General features: G+C 43.2%; 1 protein-coding gene and 1 pseudogene across 4 annotated transcripts in view; both read right to left on the bottom strand.

The window, feature by feature from the left end:
• The window catches only part of BLOC1S6 (biogenesis of lysosomal organelles complex 1 subunit 6), an 83973-nt gene that overhangs the window by 30301 nt on the left and 32481 nt on the right, over positions 1 to 21191 (bottom strand). Inside the window, exon 1 of one of the 4 annotated variants that reach the window (XM_063596624.1) lies at positions 19045 to 21191. The exons of the other annotated variants lie outside the window; for them this stretch is intronic. The gene's annotated coding sequence lies outside the window, so the exon portion shown is untranslated. The remainder of the gene's footprint in view (positions 1 to 19044) is intronic. 4 annotated transcript variants of the gene reach the window in all.
• On the bottom strand, positions 20747 to 21019 carry LOC112436712 (non-histone chromosomal protein HMG-17-like; annotated as a pseudogene).

Here is a 21191-nt window from a genome sequence, read left to right as displayed (position 1 = left end):
GAATGGGATTTTTTTTATAGACTTTTTTTTTTTTTTTTTGAGACGGAGTTTCGCTCTTGTTGCTCAGGCTGGAGTACAGTGGTGCGATCTCAGCTCACCATAACCTCCGCCTCCCGGGCTCAAGTGATTCTCCTGCCTCAACCTCCCGAGTAGCTGGGATTACAGGCATGCACCACCATGCCTGGCTAATTTTGTATTTTTAGTAGAGACAAGCCTTCTCCATGTTGGTCAGGCTGGTCTCAAACTCCCGACCTCAGTTGATCCACCTGCCTCGGTCTCCCAAAGTGCTGGGATTACAGGCGTGAGCCACCGTGCCCGGCCTAGACTTTATTTTTTGGAACAGTTTTGGGTTTACAACAAAGTTGAGCAAAAAGTACAGAGGTCCCCTATGTCCCCTGCTCACACACACTCATACCCCTCACTACCAACATCTCCCACCAAAATGATTCACATATTACAATCAGTGAACCTACATTAATACATCATCATCACTCAAAGTCCATAGTTTGCATTAGGATTCACTCTTGATATTCCCCATTCTATGGGTTTTGACAAATGTATAATGGCATATATTCACCACTGGAGTGTCATACAAGATAGCTCCACTGCCCCAAAAGTCATCTGTGCCCACCTATTCACCCCTCTCTCCCTGCAACTCCTGGCAACCACTGATCTTTTGACTGCATAGTTTTGCCCTTCCCAGATTGTCACATAATTGGAATTGTATAGTATGTAGTCTTTTCAGACTGGTTTCTTTCACTTAGTAATATGCATTTAAGCTTCCTCCATATCTTTTCATGGCTTAAGAGCTCATTTCTTTTAGCACTGAATAATATTTCATTGTATGGATATACCACAGCTTGTACATTCACCTACTGAAAGACATCTTGGTTGTTCTCAAGTTTTGGCAATTATGAATAAAACTGCTATAAACGCCAGGTGCAGATTTTTGTGTATATGTAAGTTTTCAGATCAGTTGGGTAAATACCAAGCAGTGAGATTTCTGGATCATAAGGTAAGAGTATGTTTAGCTTTGTAAGAAACTACCAAACACTCTTCCAAAGAGGCTGTACCATTTTGCATACCAACGTGCAATGAATGAGGGTTCCTGTTGTTCTACATCCACACCAGCCTTTGGTGGGGTCAGTATTTTGAATTTCACCCATTGTAATGGGTGTGTAGTGGTATTTCATTGTTTTAATCTGCAATTTCCTAATGGTATATGATGTTGAGCATCTTTTCATATGCTTCTTTGCTATCTATATATTTTCTTCGATGAGATGTGAGTTGACATCTTTTACACATATTTGAAGCAAGTTGTTTGTTTTCTTATCACTGAGTTTTAAGAGTTATTTGTATATTTTGCATAATAGTCCTTTATCAGACATGGTTTTGTTTTTTTGTTTTTTTGAGACGAAGTCTCACTCTGCCACCCAGCTTGGAGAGCAGTGGTGCAGTCTTGGCTCACTGCAACCTCTGCCTCCTGGGTTCAAGTGATTCTCATTCCTCAGCCTCCCAAGTAGCTGGGATTACAGGCATGCACCACCACACCTGGCTAATTTTTGTATTTTTAGTACAGACGGGGTTTCACCACGTTGGCCAGGCTGGTCTCAAACTCGTGACCACAGGTGATCTACCTGCCTCAGCCTCCCAAAGTGCTGGGATTACAGGTGTGAGCCACTGCACCTGGCCTATCAGACATGTTTTTGAAAATATTTTCTTCCAGTCTATGGCTGGTCTTCCCATTCTCTTGATTTAATTTTTAAAATGAACATTAGAAAGCAACTTAGGACAGTATGTCTCTATAGAAAGAGGGCAGATTTTCAAATTACTCACAAAAGCACATGACCAGTTTTGACATTTATAGTCAGGGACACCTTTCTGAGGTATACCTCCATAGAAATGATAGCAGCAGCGACTCATCTAGAGTGGCCATTGCCAAGATGCCAGCTACAGCAGGGAGGCACTGGGTAGTTCCTTAAAGGAAAATACACTCCATGGAGCAGGCAGGAGCCCTGCCCTTCGGCTGCAGACCCAGGGGTCTCTGTGCTCTTGGGAGCCCAGAGCCAGCTCGCTCCCAGAGCCCCCTGCCAGCACCTGTTCCTGCTGCCTGGCTTCTCCCACTGTCAGCTCCTGCTCTAATCCTGGAGCAAGGTTGGAGCTGAGCCCCGGCATTGTTGCAGCCCAGCCAGAGGGGCTCATGCTCATGGCAGTGCTGACACACCAGCCCCCAGCCACATCAGTCCCCTCCAGACTTTGGGTAATGAGGATCATGGGAGGGAAGCCGAGGGGGACTGCAGGTAGCTCAACACTGGCCTGCAGGCACCTCTTGGCACAAACATCCTGGGTGCCAATGAATGGCCATGAGAGGCAGACAGGCTCCTGGGAGGAAGGGGGTGGGTCCCCAGTGAAGCTCCACTTTCAGGCCAGGGAAGGTCCTACCAGTCCTGCCCACCAGAGGGGGAACTTGTGGTGCTTTTTCCTGAGCCCACCTATTGCTGCCCATGGACCAATCAGCATATACTTTCCCCACTCTGAATGAAAACCATAAAAACCCCAGACTCAACCAGAGCAGGGCAGACATCGGGATGGCCAGCTGCATAGAGGAACTACCATCTCTGCTGAGAGATGAACATTTTGGGGGATGACCTGTCAGCAGAGAGGAGCCATCCACTCCAGGCCTCCTCTCTGCTGAGAGCTGCACACTCGATGGGACGACCTGCCCACAGAGAGGACCTGCCCACAGAGAGGACCTGCTCACTGCGGGTCTCCTCTGAGCTGTTCTGACCCTCAGTAAAGTTCTTCTTCGTCTTGCTCACCCTCCACTTGTCTGCATACATCACTCTTCCTGGACACAGGACAAGAACTTGGGCAAAGTCACCACCACCCACAGAGGTTTCCAGCCAGAAAAGCAGCACCTCAAATATCCCAAGAAAAGAAATAGCAAAGGGCTAAAGTCAAAAGATTTGTTTCAAGCCCAGCTAAGATAATCATTAGCTGTATTAGATTTTTGTCTAACCAACTAGCAAGTAGAGAAGTCCAGACCTTCCTAAACAAACAAAGGAAGTTTTGATCGACTGAGCTTGAAAGTCCGGGGGCTGCTCTGGCTTCAAGGATTTCTATGTCTTCTCCTCAGCCAAAATAGGAATCTCTCCCTCTCTCTACCTTTGATTCTCCACTCTGCTTTCTCCTATGTAGCATTCACTCTAGCAGCTCTCTCAATGTGATAGGAAAATAGCTCCAGGGTTTCATGATCCTTACATCTCCCAAGTAAAGTCAGCATGCTCCTAGCATTCATTTATTTCAATCCCTTAAAAAAAAAAAAAAAAAAAAAAACTCAAAGCCAGGCACAGTGGCTCACACTTGTAATCCCAGCACTTTGGGAGGCTGAAGCAGGTGGCTCGCTTGAGGTCAGGAGTTCAAGACCAGCCTGACCAACATGGTGATACCCCGTCTTTACAAAAAATACAAAAATTAGCCAGGTGTGGTGACGCATGCCTGTAATCCCAGCTACTCGGGAGGCTGAGGTAGGAGAATTGCTTGAACCCAGGAGGCAGAGGTTGCAGTGAGCCAAGATTGCACCACTGCACTCCAGCCTGGGCAACAGAGCAAGACTCCATCTCAAAAAAAAAAAAAAAACACTCAAATACTTGGATTACATGCCCACCCGTATACCAATCTCTGCATCCAGGGGAATATAGTGGACCCTGATGGGTCAGTGTGGGTCACACATAACAGACAGAGGCAGAGCCCCTTGACTGACAGACTTGCTAGGAGTTATAGAAAGGCACTGGGTAGTTCCTTAAAGGAAAAATCAGAGTCCTATTACCAAAAAGAGGAAGGAAATTGGCCCAACCAAAACAATAGATGTCAACTATATCAGTTATGAGATTTTAGTCAAGTCACTTACTCTCTGAACCTCTGTTTTTTTCATCAGTAAAAGAGGCATGATAATGATAATACCAGACCCATTACTCGGTGTAGTTCTTGTAAGAATCAAGCACGCATTATATGAACAGGATTTGTAAACTGCTGCAAGACACTATTGTAAATAATAGCACCCACTAAACGAGCATTTATTATGGCTAGAAGAAATAGTATTATTTCTGTTATCAGTGCCTTGGATACATATATTCACTAACCTTAATGTGATCTCTTAAATAGACTTTAGGTTTCCTAAGTAACCATTCAACCTTAATTTGGCTTCTTATGTAGACTTCTCTGTTGAAATAAGAGGGACTAAATGACTTAAATGAATATCGGACGGCTTGGCAATTCTATGTTTTATTAAAATTCACTTCTTTTATACAAATCAACTTCATACAATAGGCAGTTTTTTAGTGGTTAATATCAACTGGTTAAGCTGGCAACTGAAGTTGCAAACCTGCAAAATTAGAAGATCAAGCTGTGAGGGATAGAGAACATCACCAATACCAGTGTTCTGCTTCTGTTGGCAGGTGGGGTATCTTTTTTATTTTTTATTTAGTATTATCAAATCTGACAGTAAATGAATATCCGTAATATTGAGTGTTAATCATTTGAAATAGTATCAGTGTTTTTGAACTATTAGTAAAACTAGTCACAAATGATGATTCATTCAAATAACTTTAAATATTATTCAAAAGACAGCGATTCTTCTTCCACTTTGGGGTTTTCACAAAATTCATTTGTTAATCTGATATGTAGATATCAAAGTAGCCATCAGTCATTATTACTTTATTCTCTATGTTATGGAAAAAGTGTGATTTTAATGACCATAGGCATCATATATTATTCCAGGACTCAGCTTTCCTTTTAGGATAGATTTATTTAAATTAGCTAGGAGATAGATCATGCTTCATTTAAAATTGCTAAAATAAGTACTTGCATTAGCTATGCAAAATAGTCCTTTTTTTACTTAAAATGTTCTCTTCAAAGTGTTTCAGTTGCTAAATGTGAATTATTTCCAAAGATTCTCCAGACCAAAAGGTGAGATGATATTTTAAAAATTCAATTTCCTTATAATGTAATGAGGTCAATAATACAAAGAGTTCAGAGTCTCTGATTCCTTTTTCAGTTTAAAAATGCCAGTGGATCAAGTAATTTCTAAATTATTGCCCTAGTCTTTGGACTTCCTATAAATTTCTTGTCAACATTTTTTGAATTTACTTAGGAAAGTGCTGTCTTTAAAATTAATTATTCACTTACCTTCATTTTAAAGTATTTTTTCTAAACTGCTTATTTGATGTAGTAGATGAAAGGGTATATTTAAAGGCATTAGTTTTTATTAACAGCTAAAGATCTCAAGATGTCATTTTTCCCTCTAAGTTTTCAGAAAAGTCTCTATTATGCGCTCCCAGAGAGAAAAATAGACTTTAAATTAATTTACTTAATAAAGAGATAAATATAGTCTGTCTGTATCTCATCATAAACTTAGGAGAACTAATCCCTGAATGCCAATGACTACTGCAGGATTTTATCAGTCCTGGTTTTCCTCAGTCCCACCGTCACCTTCCCTGCTCTGCCCCATACCACAGGAGCTGGCTTCCTGGTCCCTGTGCCAGCTTGCTTCCAGCTGAGTTTGGCCAATGGGAGGCACTAGTAGAGGTTACAGGCTGGGAGATTGGAAGGGGGTGGTAAAGAAGAAATCAAGGTATTTTTCCTTCCTTTTTGCCTCAGAAGGCAACTGGAGCAATGACTGGCTCTCCCATCTGGCCCTAGCTCCCAGTTGGAGTGTCCTGCTGTGAGTCCAACTTTGTCAGATATATCAGGCAGGGTCCAATGAGGAGAAAGAATGCACACAGCAATTTAAACAGGGAAAATTTAATATAGAAATTTAGGCCAGGCACAGTGGCTCACACCTGTAATACCAGCACTTTGAAAGGCCAAGGAGGGAGGATTGCTTGGACCCAGGAGTTCAAGACCAGCCTGGGCAACATAGCAAGGTCCCAACTCAAAAAATAAAATATAATTAAGTTAAATTAAATTTTAAAATGTAGAAAGTTATTCACTATTAGAGAGATATTGGAGCAATGCAGTAAGAAAGATAATTCTAAAGAATACAAGAATAGCAGATATAAGAAGCAGTCACAACGTTGGGACTGAGATAAAGCATCCAAGTAAGATCTCTGCAACCTCACCAAGACAAAAATCCAGATCTTGTTGGAGATGGAATAGTGTTGGTTCACTAGATAGTGAAGCTGAGGTGCCATGCCAGAAGCACTTGCTGAGGTACTAAGACAAGCTATCTGCAGAGAGATACCAAACCTTGCCACCCATTGCAAAGCTACCTTAGGTGATGCTGGGGAAACTCCCCATGGGGAGGTACTGTGTGCTGCCAGCTAGGAAATACTGCAGGAGCTGGGCACTACAGAAGCCATGTGTGTTGCAGGAGCCAAGTATTGCAGATGCTGTACATACTGCAGGAGCACCGGTGAGAGGAGCACATGGAAGTCAGGAAGAGAGAGAAAAGAACGTTTCTCCTGCAATGTCTCTCCAGCACCGTCTACCAACAAAGCTTAATATCATGCCAGAAGAGAACTATTTACAAGGCCTATATTAGTTTGCTATTGATGCATAACATATTACCGCAAACTTAGTGGTTTAAACAACACAAAGTTATTATTGCACAGCTCCTGTGGCTTAGGAGTCTGGCACATTTTGTCTGGGTACTCTGCTTAAGGTCTCACACAGCTGAAATCAAGGTGTCAGCTGGCTACATATTCATCTGGAGGATCAACTAGGAAGTGATCCACTTCCAAGTTCATTTAGGTCACTGGCAGAATTTAGTTCCTTGCAGTTGTAGAACTGAAGACCTTGTTTTCTTGCTGGCTGTCAACCAGGGACCACTCTCAACAACTAGAGGGTACTCTGGCCATGTCACCCCCTCCATGGGCCCTCTTAACTTTGAATCTCCTCGCCCAAGAAGAGTCCTCTTTCCCTTTCAAGAAAGCACCTGAGTAGGTCAGACCCACTCAGGAAAACCACCCTTCGATTAACTCAAAGTTAACTGATTTGAGATCTCAATTATATATTCACCTTTGTCATCTGATGTAACCTAATCATGGGAGTAAAATCCATCATGTTCACAGTCCCATCTATACTCAAGGAAAAGGGATTATATAGGACCTGTACACCAGGAAGGTGAGAATCTTGGGAGCCATCTTAGAATTATAACTATAGGCAATGAAGAATGGATTTGGAGTGAAGAGACAATAAATTGACGACTGGCATACCAGGTAACCCCTACCCCTGGGTTCCAGGAACACCACCTCTTCTCCAGCCAAGGGGACAGTGGCTGCCTGTCATTGCTAATCTCTGGATTGCCTCACCATCCCCTGTTGATTAATAATTATCAAGAGTAACAATTCTCTATCATAAACTCTATTTTCAAATACTCAGAATAATTTATGTCTTCCTAGTTAGAACCTTACTAAGACAAAGTTTTGCTAATATCTTTCCACCCAGGTAACGTTAGCTAAAACCATAAAAGTGGCAATGTCTGTAAATGTAACTGGGGTCTGTACTACCTATGTGATAGCTGTACCCCCTGTCTGAGCCTGCCTGTACCCAGTCCAGATGTACCACTTCCCAATTACAATGGGTTGCTGTTAGGCGTACCTGACCTTATGACTTGGTGGTTCAGAAGCTAGCTCATAATGGGCCCTTCTGGCCACATGGATACATACTACATAATCAGATGCTCCATTTCTGTCAAGGCCAGTAGCACACCAGAAGCTGAGTTTTAAAAGGTCTATAAATTCTGTGTAGATGCTGGGCCTTGTTCCAGATCCTGGGGTCTATGTGGGCTTGCCATAAACTGCACAAGACATCTTTTCCCACCACTGATACCTCCAACATTATAGGGGCTTCTCAATCTTAAGACCAAGTAACAGTGCTGCCTGCATCACAGGCTGGACCTGCTACAAAGCCATGTCTTGCTCTGAAAAGCTTTCTATATTACACCATAAATGAGCTGGAGCTTGGTACATGCTGCCACCAGAACATAGAATTCTACCAGGTATTGCGTTTCCTTCCTGGTGATGGGAGATACAAGCTCAACAATGTATCCTTTACTTCAGAGGGGATGTCCTAGCATGCCCTCCACTAGACCTCTAAAGATTTCACTGATGTCTTGGAACACTGAATCTTCATAGGGTTTCTCTCCCACTCTCTGGAGCACAAATTTTTTTCCAAGGCCACCAACATGTTGGCGATTTCTTGCTCATCCAGTTCAATGAAGTCATAGTTATAATAAACCAATGTGATAATCTGCATCTCCAGGTGATCTAAATGTCTTTCTACTACATTATGTGAAAGGACAGAAAAGTTAACATAGCCCTAGGGCAGAAACATAAATTAATACTTATTGTGTCCATTCCCACATGAATGCAAACTGATTCTTTTTTTCTTCTTCTGTTTTTTTTTAATTGAGATGGGGTCTCACTCTGTTGCCCCATCTGGAGTGAAGTGGTGCAATCTTGGCTCACTGCAACCTCTGCCTCCCAGGCTCAAGCCATCCTCCCACCTCAGCCTCCCAAGTGGCTGGGACTAGAGTTGTGAGTCACTACGCCCAGCTAATTTTTGCATTTTTTTGTAGAGATGGTGTTTCGCCATGTTGCCCAGGCTTCTCTTAAGCTCCTAAGTTCAAGGGATCCTCCCACCTTGGCCTAGACCCATCATCTCACAACCATCTCCATAGCCCTCTTTGTATCAGACTCCTCTGGAAAACAGTCTATTTTTTTCTGCTTACTATGATAATCTCACCCACTTTGCATGTGATGGTTTAAGTGCTACTACCTAACCTCGGTTACATGATAGGATCCTACCATGCCCCTGTCTATTACGGAGCCCAGTTTTACAATGGCATATCTTACTTCTGTGGCCCTGGCCTGTAGAAGATCACTGAGTTTCTCAATGATTCTGGTGCCCCCTTTTACCAGCGCATTCCTTATCCCTTTAATAAATGGACTATCATCTGGATTCTTCTGCAGAACATAGCAGATGGGTTTTCCAGATTTATATATCTACTCTAGAGAGCACATATCTCTGAGCCCTTTACTCCTTTACTATGTTCCAAAGCAGTCTGAATTTTCTATTATATTTCTTCTAAGCTTTCTCAAAAACTATCTTGGCAGCAAGTTAACACTATTTCCCAAGGTGTTAAATCCTGTGTTATGGAAGAGTGCTCCCTTATCCATAAATTCTTCTTTATCTCCACTGATCCAGCCTCTTTAGAATCCAGTTCCATATATTCACTCCCAGCTCCTGCCAATACATACTAGCTATATCCTGCAGCTCTTTTAGCCTGTGATCCATGTTTCCCTTAGCAGCTAAGGGAGGTGGTAGGGTACAGTGTTCCCTGATCCTAGCATTAGTCTGGTGGCCAGGTGGGGAAATGAGAGTTGATTATGGGAATGGATGGATGTGGTCTTATGCATTATGGGGATGATGCAAGGCAAAGGCCTCTATGTCATTTTTTAAAACTATTAACAATTTATTTAAAACTATTTAAAGCTTTATTCTTAAATTAGCAACATTCAAAAAAGATTTTCACAACTGGAGTCAGAGCAAGTGCAGAGACCCCAAAACAGATGGTTTTTCCTTAATTCATCAGGCTGGAGCAGAGTTTAAACCAAGCTGGAACCACTCAGCCACGGACTGCAGCATCCACTTGGTCCAGAGCTTGTACAAATAGGAGCCATAAACCACGACCTCAGTGAGGTCTGAGGATTTCAGAGCCTTCAACTCAAGCATGGCCTTACTCACCTGCTCAGTGTAAGGGATCTGTGACCCTTCTGGGCCATATGTGACTTCCAGCAGCTGCGTCTAGGCCTGAAACACCTCTGGATCTTCCAGGTCTTTGGGAACTTTCACCCACAGTGAGATATTTTTACATTCTGGGAGAATTCCCATCTTGCGACCCTCACAACCAACCACTCTCCTGCAGAAGCTAGGCCTAACCATCTACATCGTTTTAAGTAAAGTGGGATCATCGGCCTTTCACAGGAAGGACTGAGCTGCTTCTTCAGACCCAGAGGGTCGAGGGGAATCTGAGGATTCAAGATTTTCAAGTTTATCAACCTGTATTTTTCCATCTCAAGTTTCAGGATCCCACTCCCTCCCAGTAAAGACACTGACATTGATGTAACACACTTGGCATGGCTGAGGATTCACTCTTCTATGTATTTTTTTAATTTTTTGAGACAGGATCTCGCTCTGCCACTATCGTGACTCACTGCAGCCTCGACCTCCCAGGCTCAGGTGAACCTCCCATCTCAGCCTCCCAAGTAGCTGGGACTACAGGTGCACACTGCCATGCCCGGCTTATTTTTTGTAGAGATGGGGTTTCACCATGTTGCCCAGGCTGGTCTTGAGCTCCTAAGCTCAAGGCATCCATCTGCCTTGGCTTCCCAAAGTGCTTGGATTACAGGTGTGAGCCACCCACAGTGCCCTGCCAATTCACTCTTCTTTTTTTTTTTTTTTTGAGACGGAGTCTTGCTCTGTTTCCCAGGCTGGAGTGCAGTGGTGCAATCTTGGCTCACTGCAACCTCTGCCTCCCAGGTTCAAGCAATTCTCCTGCCTCAGCCTCCCAAGTAGCTAGGATTACAGGTGCCCACCACCATGCCCAGCTAATTTTTGTATTTTTAGTAGAGACAGGGTTTCACTATGCTGGCCAGGATGGTCTGAATCTCCTGACCTCGTGATCTGACCTCGTGATCTGCCTACCTCAGCCTCCCAAAGTGCTGGGATTACAGGCATGAGCTACCACGCCTGGCCACCAATTCACTCTTCTATGGAGCAAATTTAGCTCCTGTTTTAGTCCTGGGCCTTTTTCTTCAACTTTTGCTGCCATCTGACTTCAAGATTTGAGAGTCTACTTATTTCCTGACTAGGAGACCCTCTGGCTTTCATATTTCATCTTTACATTAGTCCATTTTCACACTGCTATAAAGAACTACCTGAGACTGAGTAATTTATGAAGAAAAGAAATTTAATTGGCTCACAGTACTGCAGGCTGAACAGGGAGCATGGCTAGCCTCAGGAAACTTACAATCATGGCAGAAGGTGAAGAAGAAGCAGGCAAGTCTTAACATGGCAGGGCAGGAGGGAGACAGAACAAGTGGGGAACTGCCACACACTTTTAAAACATCAGGTCTCATGAGAACTCTATCATGAGACAGCACTGGGGGATGGTGCTAAACCATTAGAAACCACCTACATCAAATTGCCTCCCACCAGGCCCCACCTTCAACACATGGGGATTACAATTTGACATTAGACTTGGATGGGGACACAGAACTGACACTGAAGTAGCTGGGATTACAGGTGCCCGTCGCCACACCAGGCTAATTTTTATAATTTTTAGTAGAGTCAGGGGTTTCACCATGTTGGCCAGGCTGGTCTCGAACTCCTGACCTCAAGTGATCCACCCACCTCAGCCTCCCAAAGTGCTGGGATTACAGGCGTGAGCCACTGTGCCTGGCCCCAAATTCCCTAATATGACATTCAAGGGCCATCACAATCTGGTCCCTACCTAGTTGGACTATTGTTCCTCGACATTCACTGATATTCTGCCTGTTCTGATGGTTATTTTCTAGATACAATGTGCACTTCTATATCTTCGTACCTTTACACATACTGTTCCTTCTTCCTGGAGTGCCCTATTTATCCTCTTTCATTATCAGAATTCACTGTCCAAATCCCAAGTCATATATTGCCTCATGTAGGAAGTCTTTCTTAGTACCACTACAACCAGAATTAATGTCTCCCACCAGCCTTTGTTTATATCTCCAATAAAGTCATTTCCATAGTCTACCCTGTATTACAGTTACTAAGTTTGTGGCTATGTTTCCCACTTGGTTGTGAACTTGTTACAGAAACGCCAGGGGTTCGGTCTAGGTCCTGTTGCTCACTGTATGGAATGTCAATCACTGAGACAATGAGTAGTGCCAGGGAAGAGGCTTTAATTGGGTGCTGCAGCAGAGGAGAATGGGAGATAAGTCTCAGATATGTCTCCCCGACCAACTAAAATTGGGAGGTTTATGAAGCGGGGAAGTTGGGGAAAAAAGGAATTAGGGATGGGTAGAGAAGCAATCATGATGGATGAGGGGGTCTGGCACCTCATTGTGTGGATGTGGTGATCTCATGAGTTTCAATTCTCTGCCTGAGGGTCAGTTTCCTGAGGAAGGAACTGAGGTAAGACAAATGTAAGTTTCAAGTCTTAAGACCAGGGAGAATCAATTCCTACATTTGTTCAAAAACCATAAATATTAGTTCTCTGAGACAATTGGGACAATTTCAAACTCTTTCAGGATTTGCGCTGTCAAGATTTCACTCATCTTTAGATGTTTATTGCCTAATCCAGTCTCTTTCCCATGGTAGGATTTATATTAGAGTATATATTCAGCTGCTGTAACAAAGATCAAGGTAACAATGGTTCAAACAAGGCAGAAGTCTATCTGTTCACACAGGGACATGGGGTCCTGGTAGCTTGTAGCTCTGTCACCCTTTGGGTACTGGCCTCATCTGTATGGTCCCAGAGGGCCCCAGCACATCCCCATGTCAGGAAGCAGGTTGGAGAAGGGTTGGAAAGAGAGGACACATCTCTGTGCCATGACCTGGAACTGCATGTATCACCCCCACTCAAATCCCAAAGACCAGAACTTAGTCACGTGCTAGTCTTAGTTGCAAGAAAGGCTAAGAGATGCAGTCTTTCACTGAACAGCCACGAACATAGGTAAAACATTGGAAAGATGGGGAGTATTGATGGCTGGAAAGCAACTAGCAGTCTTGCTACAGAATCAGTGGGTGTTTGCTTTTAAAAGTTACATTAAAAAACATGAACATTCATTTCACTGACAGAAGTATGCTGGAAGATTGGGAAAGAGAAAAGGTAAGACAGAAAAAAAGACACAGTTGGAACAAGATAGCAAGATAGCTGCTGAGCAGCAAAGAGAAGAGAGAGATGAGATGAGAGAGAAGCAAGAAAGAGAATCAGCATGCCCTGCCCCATTAGCATTATCAGGAGAAGCCCCTGGCTGTTTGGAGCCCAGTTCTCTCCCAATAGGATGGCCCTACATGCCTCAGCAAGGACTCCTTCAAAGTCACTTGAGCCTACAATAGGATTCAGATTTCTGGTGTGTCAGAAATAAGAAACAACTCAGGATTGTCACCACCAACAATTATTCCAAATAACTAGGTATCTCAACTGTTTAGAGTCTTCTTTCTTAAAAAAAAAAAAAAGGTAGAAAAAAACAACAACAGGGGGTCTCGCCTTGTTGCCTAAGCTGGTCTTGAACTCCTGGCTTCAAGTGATCCTTCTACCTTAGCCTCCCAAAGTGCTAGGATTACAGGCATGAGCCATGCACCCAACTGAGTTATCTTTCTTTTAAATACTATTTGCCCAAACCTTCTCCAGTTTCGGGAGTTGTGGGTGCGTCTTCTGTTTCCTTGCCCTTTTCCTTCCTCCCTTCCTCCCTTTTACTTGAGGGGAGGAAGACGGCAAGGAATGGGAAGATGAACCCACAGGAAAAACTTAAGGAGAAATTGCTAGTCCTCCCTGCTTATACCATATTCTCTATATTAACCAAATTTTAAGTCTAGATTTGTTACTGGGACTATGGGATTGCCAATGTCCCTTTCTTAATGTAGTATTTCTCTCTTTATTCCTTCCTCCACATTTCCTGTGCTACAAATAAATTAATATTCCTAGTCATTACATTGTTATAAAAGTTAAACATATTTCTTTCTTTCTTTCTTTTGTTTTTGAGACTGGGTCTTGCTCTGTCACCCAGATTGCAGTGCTGTGGCACAATTATGGCTCATTGCCCTGCTGACTTCCTGGGCTTCTGTGATCCTCCCACCTCAGCCTCCTGGAGTTGCTGGGATTACAGGTACATGCCACCATGCCTGGCTAATTTTCTTGTGTGTGGGTCTCACTATGTTGCCCAGGCTGGTCTCAAACTCCTGGGCTTACATGATCCTCCTGCCTCGGCCTCTTAAAGTGCTGGGATAACAGGCATGAGCCACCATACCCAGCCCTTTTGTGATTGTCTTGTTTCACTTGGCATAATGTCTTCAAGTTTCATCCATGTTGTAACATGCGTTAGAATCTTCTTCCTTTTTAAGGCTGAATAATATTCCACTGTATGTATACACATTTTGTTTATTCATCCACCTATGGGCACTTGGGTTGCTTCCTTCTTTTGATTATTGCGAATGCTGCTGCTATGAATATGGATGTACAACTATCTGTTCAAGTTTTTGCTTTCACTTTTTTGGGGGTCTATAATCAGAAGTAGAAAGGCTGGATCATATGGTAATTTTATGTTTAATTTTTTGAAGAAACACCACACCGTCTTCCATAGCAGTTGCATGGTTTTTGTTGTTGTTACTGTTGTTTTGGTTTTTTTGGGTTTTTTTGAGATGGAGACTTGCCCTGTCGCCCAGGCTGGAGTGCACTGGCACAGTCTTGGCTCACTGCAACCTTTGACTCCCGAGTTCAAGTGATTCTCCTGCTTCAGCCTCCCAAGTAGCTGGGACTAGAGGCATGCGCCACCACACTCAGCTAATTTTTGTATTTTTAGTACAGACATGGTTTTACCATGTTGGCCAGGCTGGTCACGAACTCCTAACTTCAAGTGTTCAGCCCACCTCTGCCTCCCAAAGTGCTGGGATTACAGGCATGAACCACCATGCCCAGCGTAGTTGCATGTTTTTACATTCCCACCAATGCACAAAGGTTCCAATTTTTCCACATCGTGCCAACACTTATAGGTGTGTGTGTGTGTGTGTGTGTATAATAGCCATTCTAATGGGTGTAAAGTGGAAAGTAGTAACTCCTTGTATGCAGATTTTTTAAATAGATAGGATCTTGCAATGTTGTCCAGGCTGGAATATAGTGGCTATTCACAGGTGCAATTATCACCCACTCCTCAAACTCCTGGGCTCAAAAGATCCTCCTGCCTCAGCCTCCCTATTAGCCCAGACTCTACAGGCACATGGCACTGGGCCGGGGGTCCTTGTGGTTTTGATTTGCATTTCCCTAATAATTAGTGATGTTAAGCATCTTTTCATGTGCTTATTGGCCATTTGTATATCTCCTTTGAAGAAATGCCTATTCAAGTCCTTTGCCTGACTTTAAAAATTGGGTTGTTTGGTTTTTTGTTGTTGAAGTATATTTCTTCTTTATATATTCTAGATATCAATGACTTATCAGAGCTATGATTAGCTAGCACATATTTTCTCCCTTCCCTGGGTTGCCTTTATAATCTGTTCATAGTGTCCTTTGATGTACAAGTTTTTAATTTTGATGGAATCTAATTTATCTTTTTTCTTTTGTTGCCTATCCTTTTGGAGTTATAGCTAATAAATCATTGCTAAAATAATGCCACAAAAGTTTTCCCCTATGTTTTCATCTGAGTTTTATAGTTTTAGTTCTTATATGTAGGTCTGTAATCCATTTTGATTTGCTTTTTGTATATGGTGTAAGGTAAGGGTCCAAATTCTTTTTTTTTTCTTTTTGCATGTGAATATCCAATTTTCCCAACATCATTTGTTGAAAAAGACTATCCTTTCCTTACTGAATGGTCTTGACACTCCTGTCAAAAATCATTTGACCATATTTTTGAAGGTTTATTTCTGAATCCACTGATCCATATGTCCTTCTTTATGCCAGAACCACACTATTTTGATTATTATAGCTTTGTAGTAAGTTTTGAAGCTGGAAAGTGTAAGAAGTCCAACTTTGTTCTTCTTTTTCAAGATTGTTTTGGCGATTTGGGGCCCTGGAGATTCCTTATGAATCTTTTTTTTTTTTTTTTTTTTTTTTTTTTTTTGAGACGAAGTTTCCATCTTGTTGCCCAGGCTGCAGTGCAATGGCACAATCTCGGCTCACCGCAACCTCAGGCTCCTGGGTTCAAGTGATTCTGCTGCCCCAGCCTCCAGAGTAGCTGAGATTACAGATATGCACCACCACGCCCGGCTAATTTTGTATTTTTAGTAGAGACGGGGTTCTTCCATATTGGTCAGGCTGGTTTTAAACCCCCAACCTCAGGTGATCAGCCCACCTCGGCCTCCCAAAGTGCTGGGATTACAGGCATGAACCACCGCGCCCGGCCTCCTTATGAATCTTATGATGTATTTTCCTATTTCTGCAAGAAATGTTTTTAGATTTTTTTTTTTTTTGAGAGCTGCTGGGGTTCTCACTGTGTTGCCCAGGCTGGTATTGAACTCCCGGCCTCAAGCAATCCTCCTTCTTCAGCCTCCCAGTGTTGGGATCACAAGGGTAAGCCACCATGCCCAGCCATTGTTAGGATTTTGACAGGGATCACATTGAATCTGTAGTTCACTGTGGGTAATATTAACATCTTAAATAAGAAAACTTTTTGGCCGGGCGTGGTGGCTCACGCCTGTAACCCCAGCACTTTGGGAGGCCAAGGCAGGTGGATCATTTGAGGTCAGGAGATCCAGACCAGCCTGGCCAACATGGTGAAACTCTTTCTCTACTAAAAAATACAAAAATTAGCTGGGCATAGTGGTTTGTGCCTGTAATCCCAGCTACTCAGGAGGCTGAGGCAGGAGAATCGCTTGAACCCAGGAGACGGAGGTTGCAGTGAGCCAAGATTGCACCATTGCACTGCAGCCTGGAGGACAGAGTGAGACTCTGTCTCAGAAAAGAAAAAAAAAAAGAAAACTTTTTGATGATGAAAAAATTCTGTATCTTATGATGATAGTTACATAACTACATGCATTTTTCAAAGTTCAAGGCTGGGCATGCTAGCTTACACCTATAGTTCCAGATGGGAGGCTGAGGAAGGAGGATCACTTGCAACCAGGAATTCAAGAGTGGCCTGAGCAATGCAGTGAGACCCTGATCTCTACAAAAAACAAAAACAAAAACAAAAAAAAGCAACAAAAAAAAACAATTAGCCGGGCATGGTGGCACATGCCTGTAGTCCTAGATACTCAGGAGGCTGAGGTGGGAAGATCACTTGAGCCCAGGAGTTCAAGGCTGCAATGAATTATGATCATGCCCCCGCACTCCAGCCTGAGTGACACAGTGAGACACTCTCTCTAAAAAAAAAAGAAAAATAAAAAGTTGGGGGCGGTGGCTCACGCCTGTAGCACTTTGGGAGGCTGAGGCGGGCGGATCACAAGGTCAGGAGATCGAGACCATCCTGGTTAACACGGTGAAATCCCGTCTCTACTAAAAATACAAAACATTAGCCGGGCGTGGTGGCGGGCGCCAGTAGTCCCAGCTACTTGGGAGGCTGAGGCAGGAGAATGGCGTGAACCTGGGAGGCGGAGCTTGCAGTGAGTCAAGATAGCACCACTGCACTGCAGCCTGGGTGACAGTGCAAGACTCCGTCTCAAAAAAATAAAAATAAAAAAATTCATTGCACTGTACACTTGAAATGAGTACATTTGATTGCAGGTAAAGGATACCTCAAAAAATTGATTAAAAACTTTAAAGGCTGGGTGCAGTAGTTCACATGTGTAATTCGAGCACTTTGGGAGGCTGAGGCAAGAGGATCCACTTGAGCCCAGGAGTTCAAGATCAGCCTGGGCAACATAGCAAGTCCTTGTCTCTTATTAAAAAAAAAAAAAATGTGGCTGGGCACGGTGGCATTCACCTGTAGTCCCAGCTACTCAGGAGGCTGAGGTGGGAAGATCACTTGAGCCCAGGAGGTCAAGGCTGCAGTGAGCTGTGATCCCACCACTGCACTCTAACCTGGGTGACAGAGTGAGACTCTGCCTTCCCCCTGCAAAAAAAGATAAAAGGAAAAAACTTTAAAAAGATATCCTGAGCCTGGGCAACATAGCAAGATTCGTGTCTCTACCAAACATTTAAAAATTGGCCAGGCATGGTGGCACACACCTGTAGTCCCAGCTGTTTGGGAGGCTGAGGCAGGAAAATTGCTTGAATCCATGAGTTCAAGTCTGCAGTGAGCTATGATTCCAACACTACACTCTAGCATGGGCAACAGTGCGAGACCCTGTCTCAAAAAATAAATAAATAAGTTAAAAAAAAAGAAAAAGAAAAAAGATTTTGTGGACTATGTGCTGGAGAAGCTTGTGTCACTGTGTATGGGGGAGAAAAAACACCATGAAAAGCCTGCTCTCTCTAGCCAAAAGACTCAAACAGGGCAGCCCAACAAGACAGAAAGCTGAGCACTGAGTCACAAGACATAAGATCTCTCTCTATGGCACCAACACAATTTACAACATCCTCCCTTGACTTTTGGGTATTGTATTCTCTGACATTCTACCTTTTCAACCACTTCTTCTAAATCTGTCCTAAGCCTTAGTGTCTTCTAATTATCAGTAGGCTTCAGCCTCACTTAAATGAAGTGAGGCTGGTGAAAACCTGGTGCCCTAAATGTGAGTCTTCAACCAGCTACATCCTGCATCCAAACCCAGGAGCAGGCTCTGAATTATGCCTTCATCTTTAGGACTCCTTGCATTTGTTCATGTAGTCCACTTAACCTGAAATGCTCTTCTCCATCCATCAAAATCCTTCTTAACCTTCAAGTCCCAGCTGATGGACTCTACTCAGCTTTCTGAAGTCCCTCAGTCAGAACACACTGCTTCTTCCTCTGTGTCCTGGGCTTCTAGCACAGACGGTCAGAATGAAACAAGCCCAGGACACAGAGGAAGTGAATCTGTTTATTTTATTTGCACCACCTGCCAATGCCCTAGACATATATTTGATGGATGAATAAATGAATAATTTGATCTTTGTAAAGACTTCCACAGGAGACAAATTAAATATGGGAGATAAATGTGGTCCCTAAATATATGCACAGGGGTGAGAAGATGGGGGAAGCCTAAAAGTAGATGTTAGGTGTAGATCTCAAGGTGTTCTCATGGGAGGAAACCTAGAGGTGCTGGTGAAGGGTTATTAGGTGGGTACATTGGTGGGGGTGGTAGAGGACTATGTAGAGATAAAATAAAAGATTCAGAATGGCTGATATTTCAGGAGATGGAGGGGACAATGAGAAAGGGTGACCATGCCTGTGACCAGTTCTTGCCTTTTGAATAGGTACCCCACCCCACACATACCTTCGCTATTTTTATTTCATATTGTTCCTTTAAGATTTCTTCATAAAACAAAAATACTCCTGAGCATGCAGCTTCTATCAGCTACATTTTAGTTACCAGTTGAGCCAGTATGTGAAAGCCAACTCCTGTAGGAAATAGAGTGTGATGGTCAGCTTTATGTGTCAATTTGGCTAGACTACAGTCCCCTGTTATTCAATCAAACACTAATTTATGTGTTTCAATGAAGGTAATTTGTTGATGTAAATTAAATCCATAATCAGTTGACTTTGTATAAGAGAGATTATTCTAAATAATCTGAGTGGGCCTGATTCAATCAGTTGAAAGTTTTTAATTGCAGAACTAAGGCTTCTCTGCAGAAGAAGAAATTTATCTGTAGTTAATAGCTTCAGCTGGTGTCTAAGAGACCAGGCCTGCTCTTCTAGGGTGTCTTGCCAGCTGCCACCATCACATAAGCCAATTCTGTGCAAAAACTCTCTTAATGTATACTTCTGGCTGGTTTTGTTTGTCTGGTTGAACCCTGAGGGTTGGAGGTTCAGCATAAGGAGGCTTGCACGGAGGAATAAAGGAAGAGAATCAGGCAGCAAAAGGAGTGCTGGTAGGGGAGTTGATTTGATAATTTTGCCTAAGGCAGGTATTATTTGGGGGGGGGGGGTGCGGAAAGAAGGACAAAAAAGACAGGAGCCAGAGGAGACCAAGAATTCAAGAATGAAGGTGGAAAAGGTGAGGAGACTGGCTATCCCACAGACTCACTCTTCTTGAGCAACTTCAGTTGTTGGCAGTGCAGGAGTGAGGGAAAGGAGGATTGACTTTCAAATGGGATCTATCTGCAGACTGCTTGAAAGTTATTCTTCAGACAGCACAAGCTCACTTTGCCTTCTTTGTGCATTTCTTTTTTTTTTTCCCAAGCCAAACTGTATCCAGCTTTATTAAAGATGATTTCCATAAAGAATCATGGTATTTTGGGCAGGACATGGGCAGACAATCGTTAACAGTATACAACAACTTTCAAACTCCCTTCTTCAATGGACTACCAAAAATCAGAAAGTCACTGTAAAACCCAACGAGGTCTTCATCTGATGCTCTGAACCGGCAAAGTTTAGTGAGGGTTGACATTTCACATTTAGCATGCTGTTTCATAGCTTTTCATGAACCGACCCTGGCTTTCAGGAAGTGAAAGGAAAATGACAGAATTTATCTGAAGATCCACAACCTAGAAACAGGAACCACTGCTCTTTGGAGGGCAAAGTCCAGATTGCCTGACACACTGGTAACCAATTATTGGGGGTCAGGTCCCAGAAGATGTCTGGGTTTAAGGGATTTAAGTCCATTCTGAAAGGTAGAAACAGAGAAGAGGACATAAAAAACGAATTTGTTTTTCCATACCACAAGGCTTTTGTACCAAGGTGGCCATGTGTATCAAAGTCAGGGAATCCCTCTTCCTGGGACCCAAGAGGAAGTCTCTCAAAACCAGAAGGAAAAGGTGTTTTCCCCACATCAGTCCAGCTTCAGGGGCTTTCTATTAGTGACATATGGCCCTTCTCCCCAAAACAACAATGAAGTATTCTGTGTACTAACAACATAGCTTAAAAAAAAAAAAAAAAAAAGCTAAACAAAATCTGCATTTTTATAAAACTTGATTTAAAAATAGTATTTCAAACTGTACAGTCACCAGAAGTACACAGTTATCAAAAATGCACACACTTCACTTGGCATCTCCAGCACCTTTGGCTTTCTGTGCCTATTCTGTTTTGGCATCTCCATTTTCTGCAGGGTTACTCCCCTCCTTGCCAGCATCAGCTTTTCCCTTCTTCTCTTTAGGTACCTTCTCTCTCTTCTTTGCAGAGGCCTTTCTGGGCTTCGGCTGTGGCTTTGGAGGAGCAGGTTTAGCAGACAACCTTGTGGATCTTCTCTGCGGTTCCTACTTAACCTTGGCTTTATCTCCTTTAGCATCCCCTTCAGCCTTTCTCTCGGGCATGGTGGCAGCGACGGTGGTGGGACATAGGCGCTGGGCAGCGGAGCGCGGGCTTTGGTCGGTCTAGGGGTCATCGCCTCTTCTTCTTCACACTGCTCCGCTTTGTGCATTTCTATTCTTTCTTGTAGCCAGAGAAGTAAATGCATATCTTTGCAACTAACACTTCCAGACTCAT

The sequence above is a fragment of the Pan paniscus genome, chromosome 16 (genome assembly GCF_029289425.2).
Source record: "Pan paniscus chromosome 16, NHGRI_mPanPan1-v2.0_pri, whole genome shotgun sequence".
NCBI classification, from domain to species: domain Eukaryota; kingdom Metazoa; phylum Chordata; class Mammalia; order Primates; family Hominidae; genus Pan; species Pan paniscus.
This window is presented reverse-complemented; position numbering and strand designations above follow the sequence as displayed.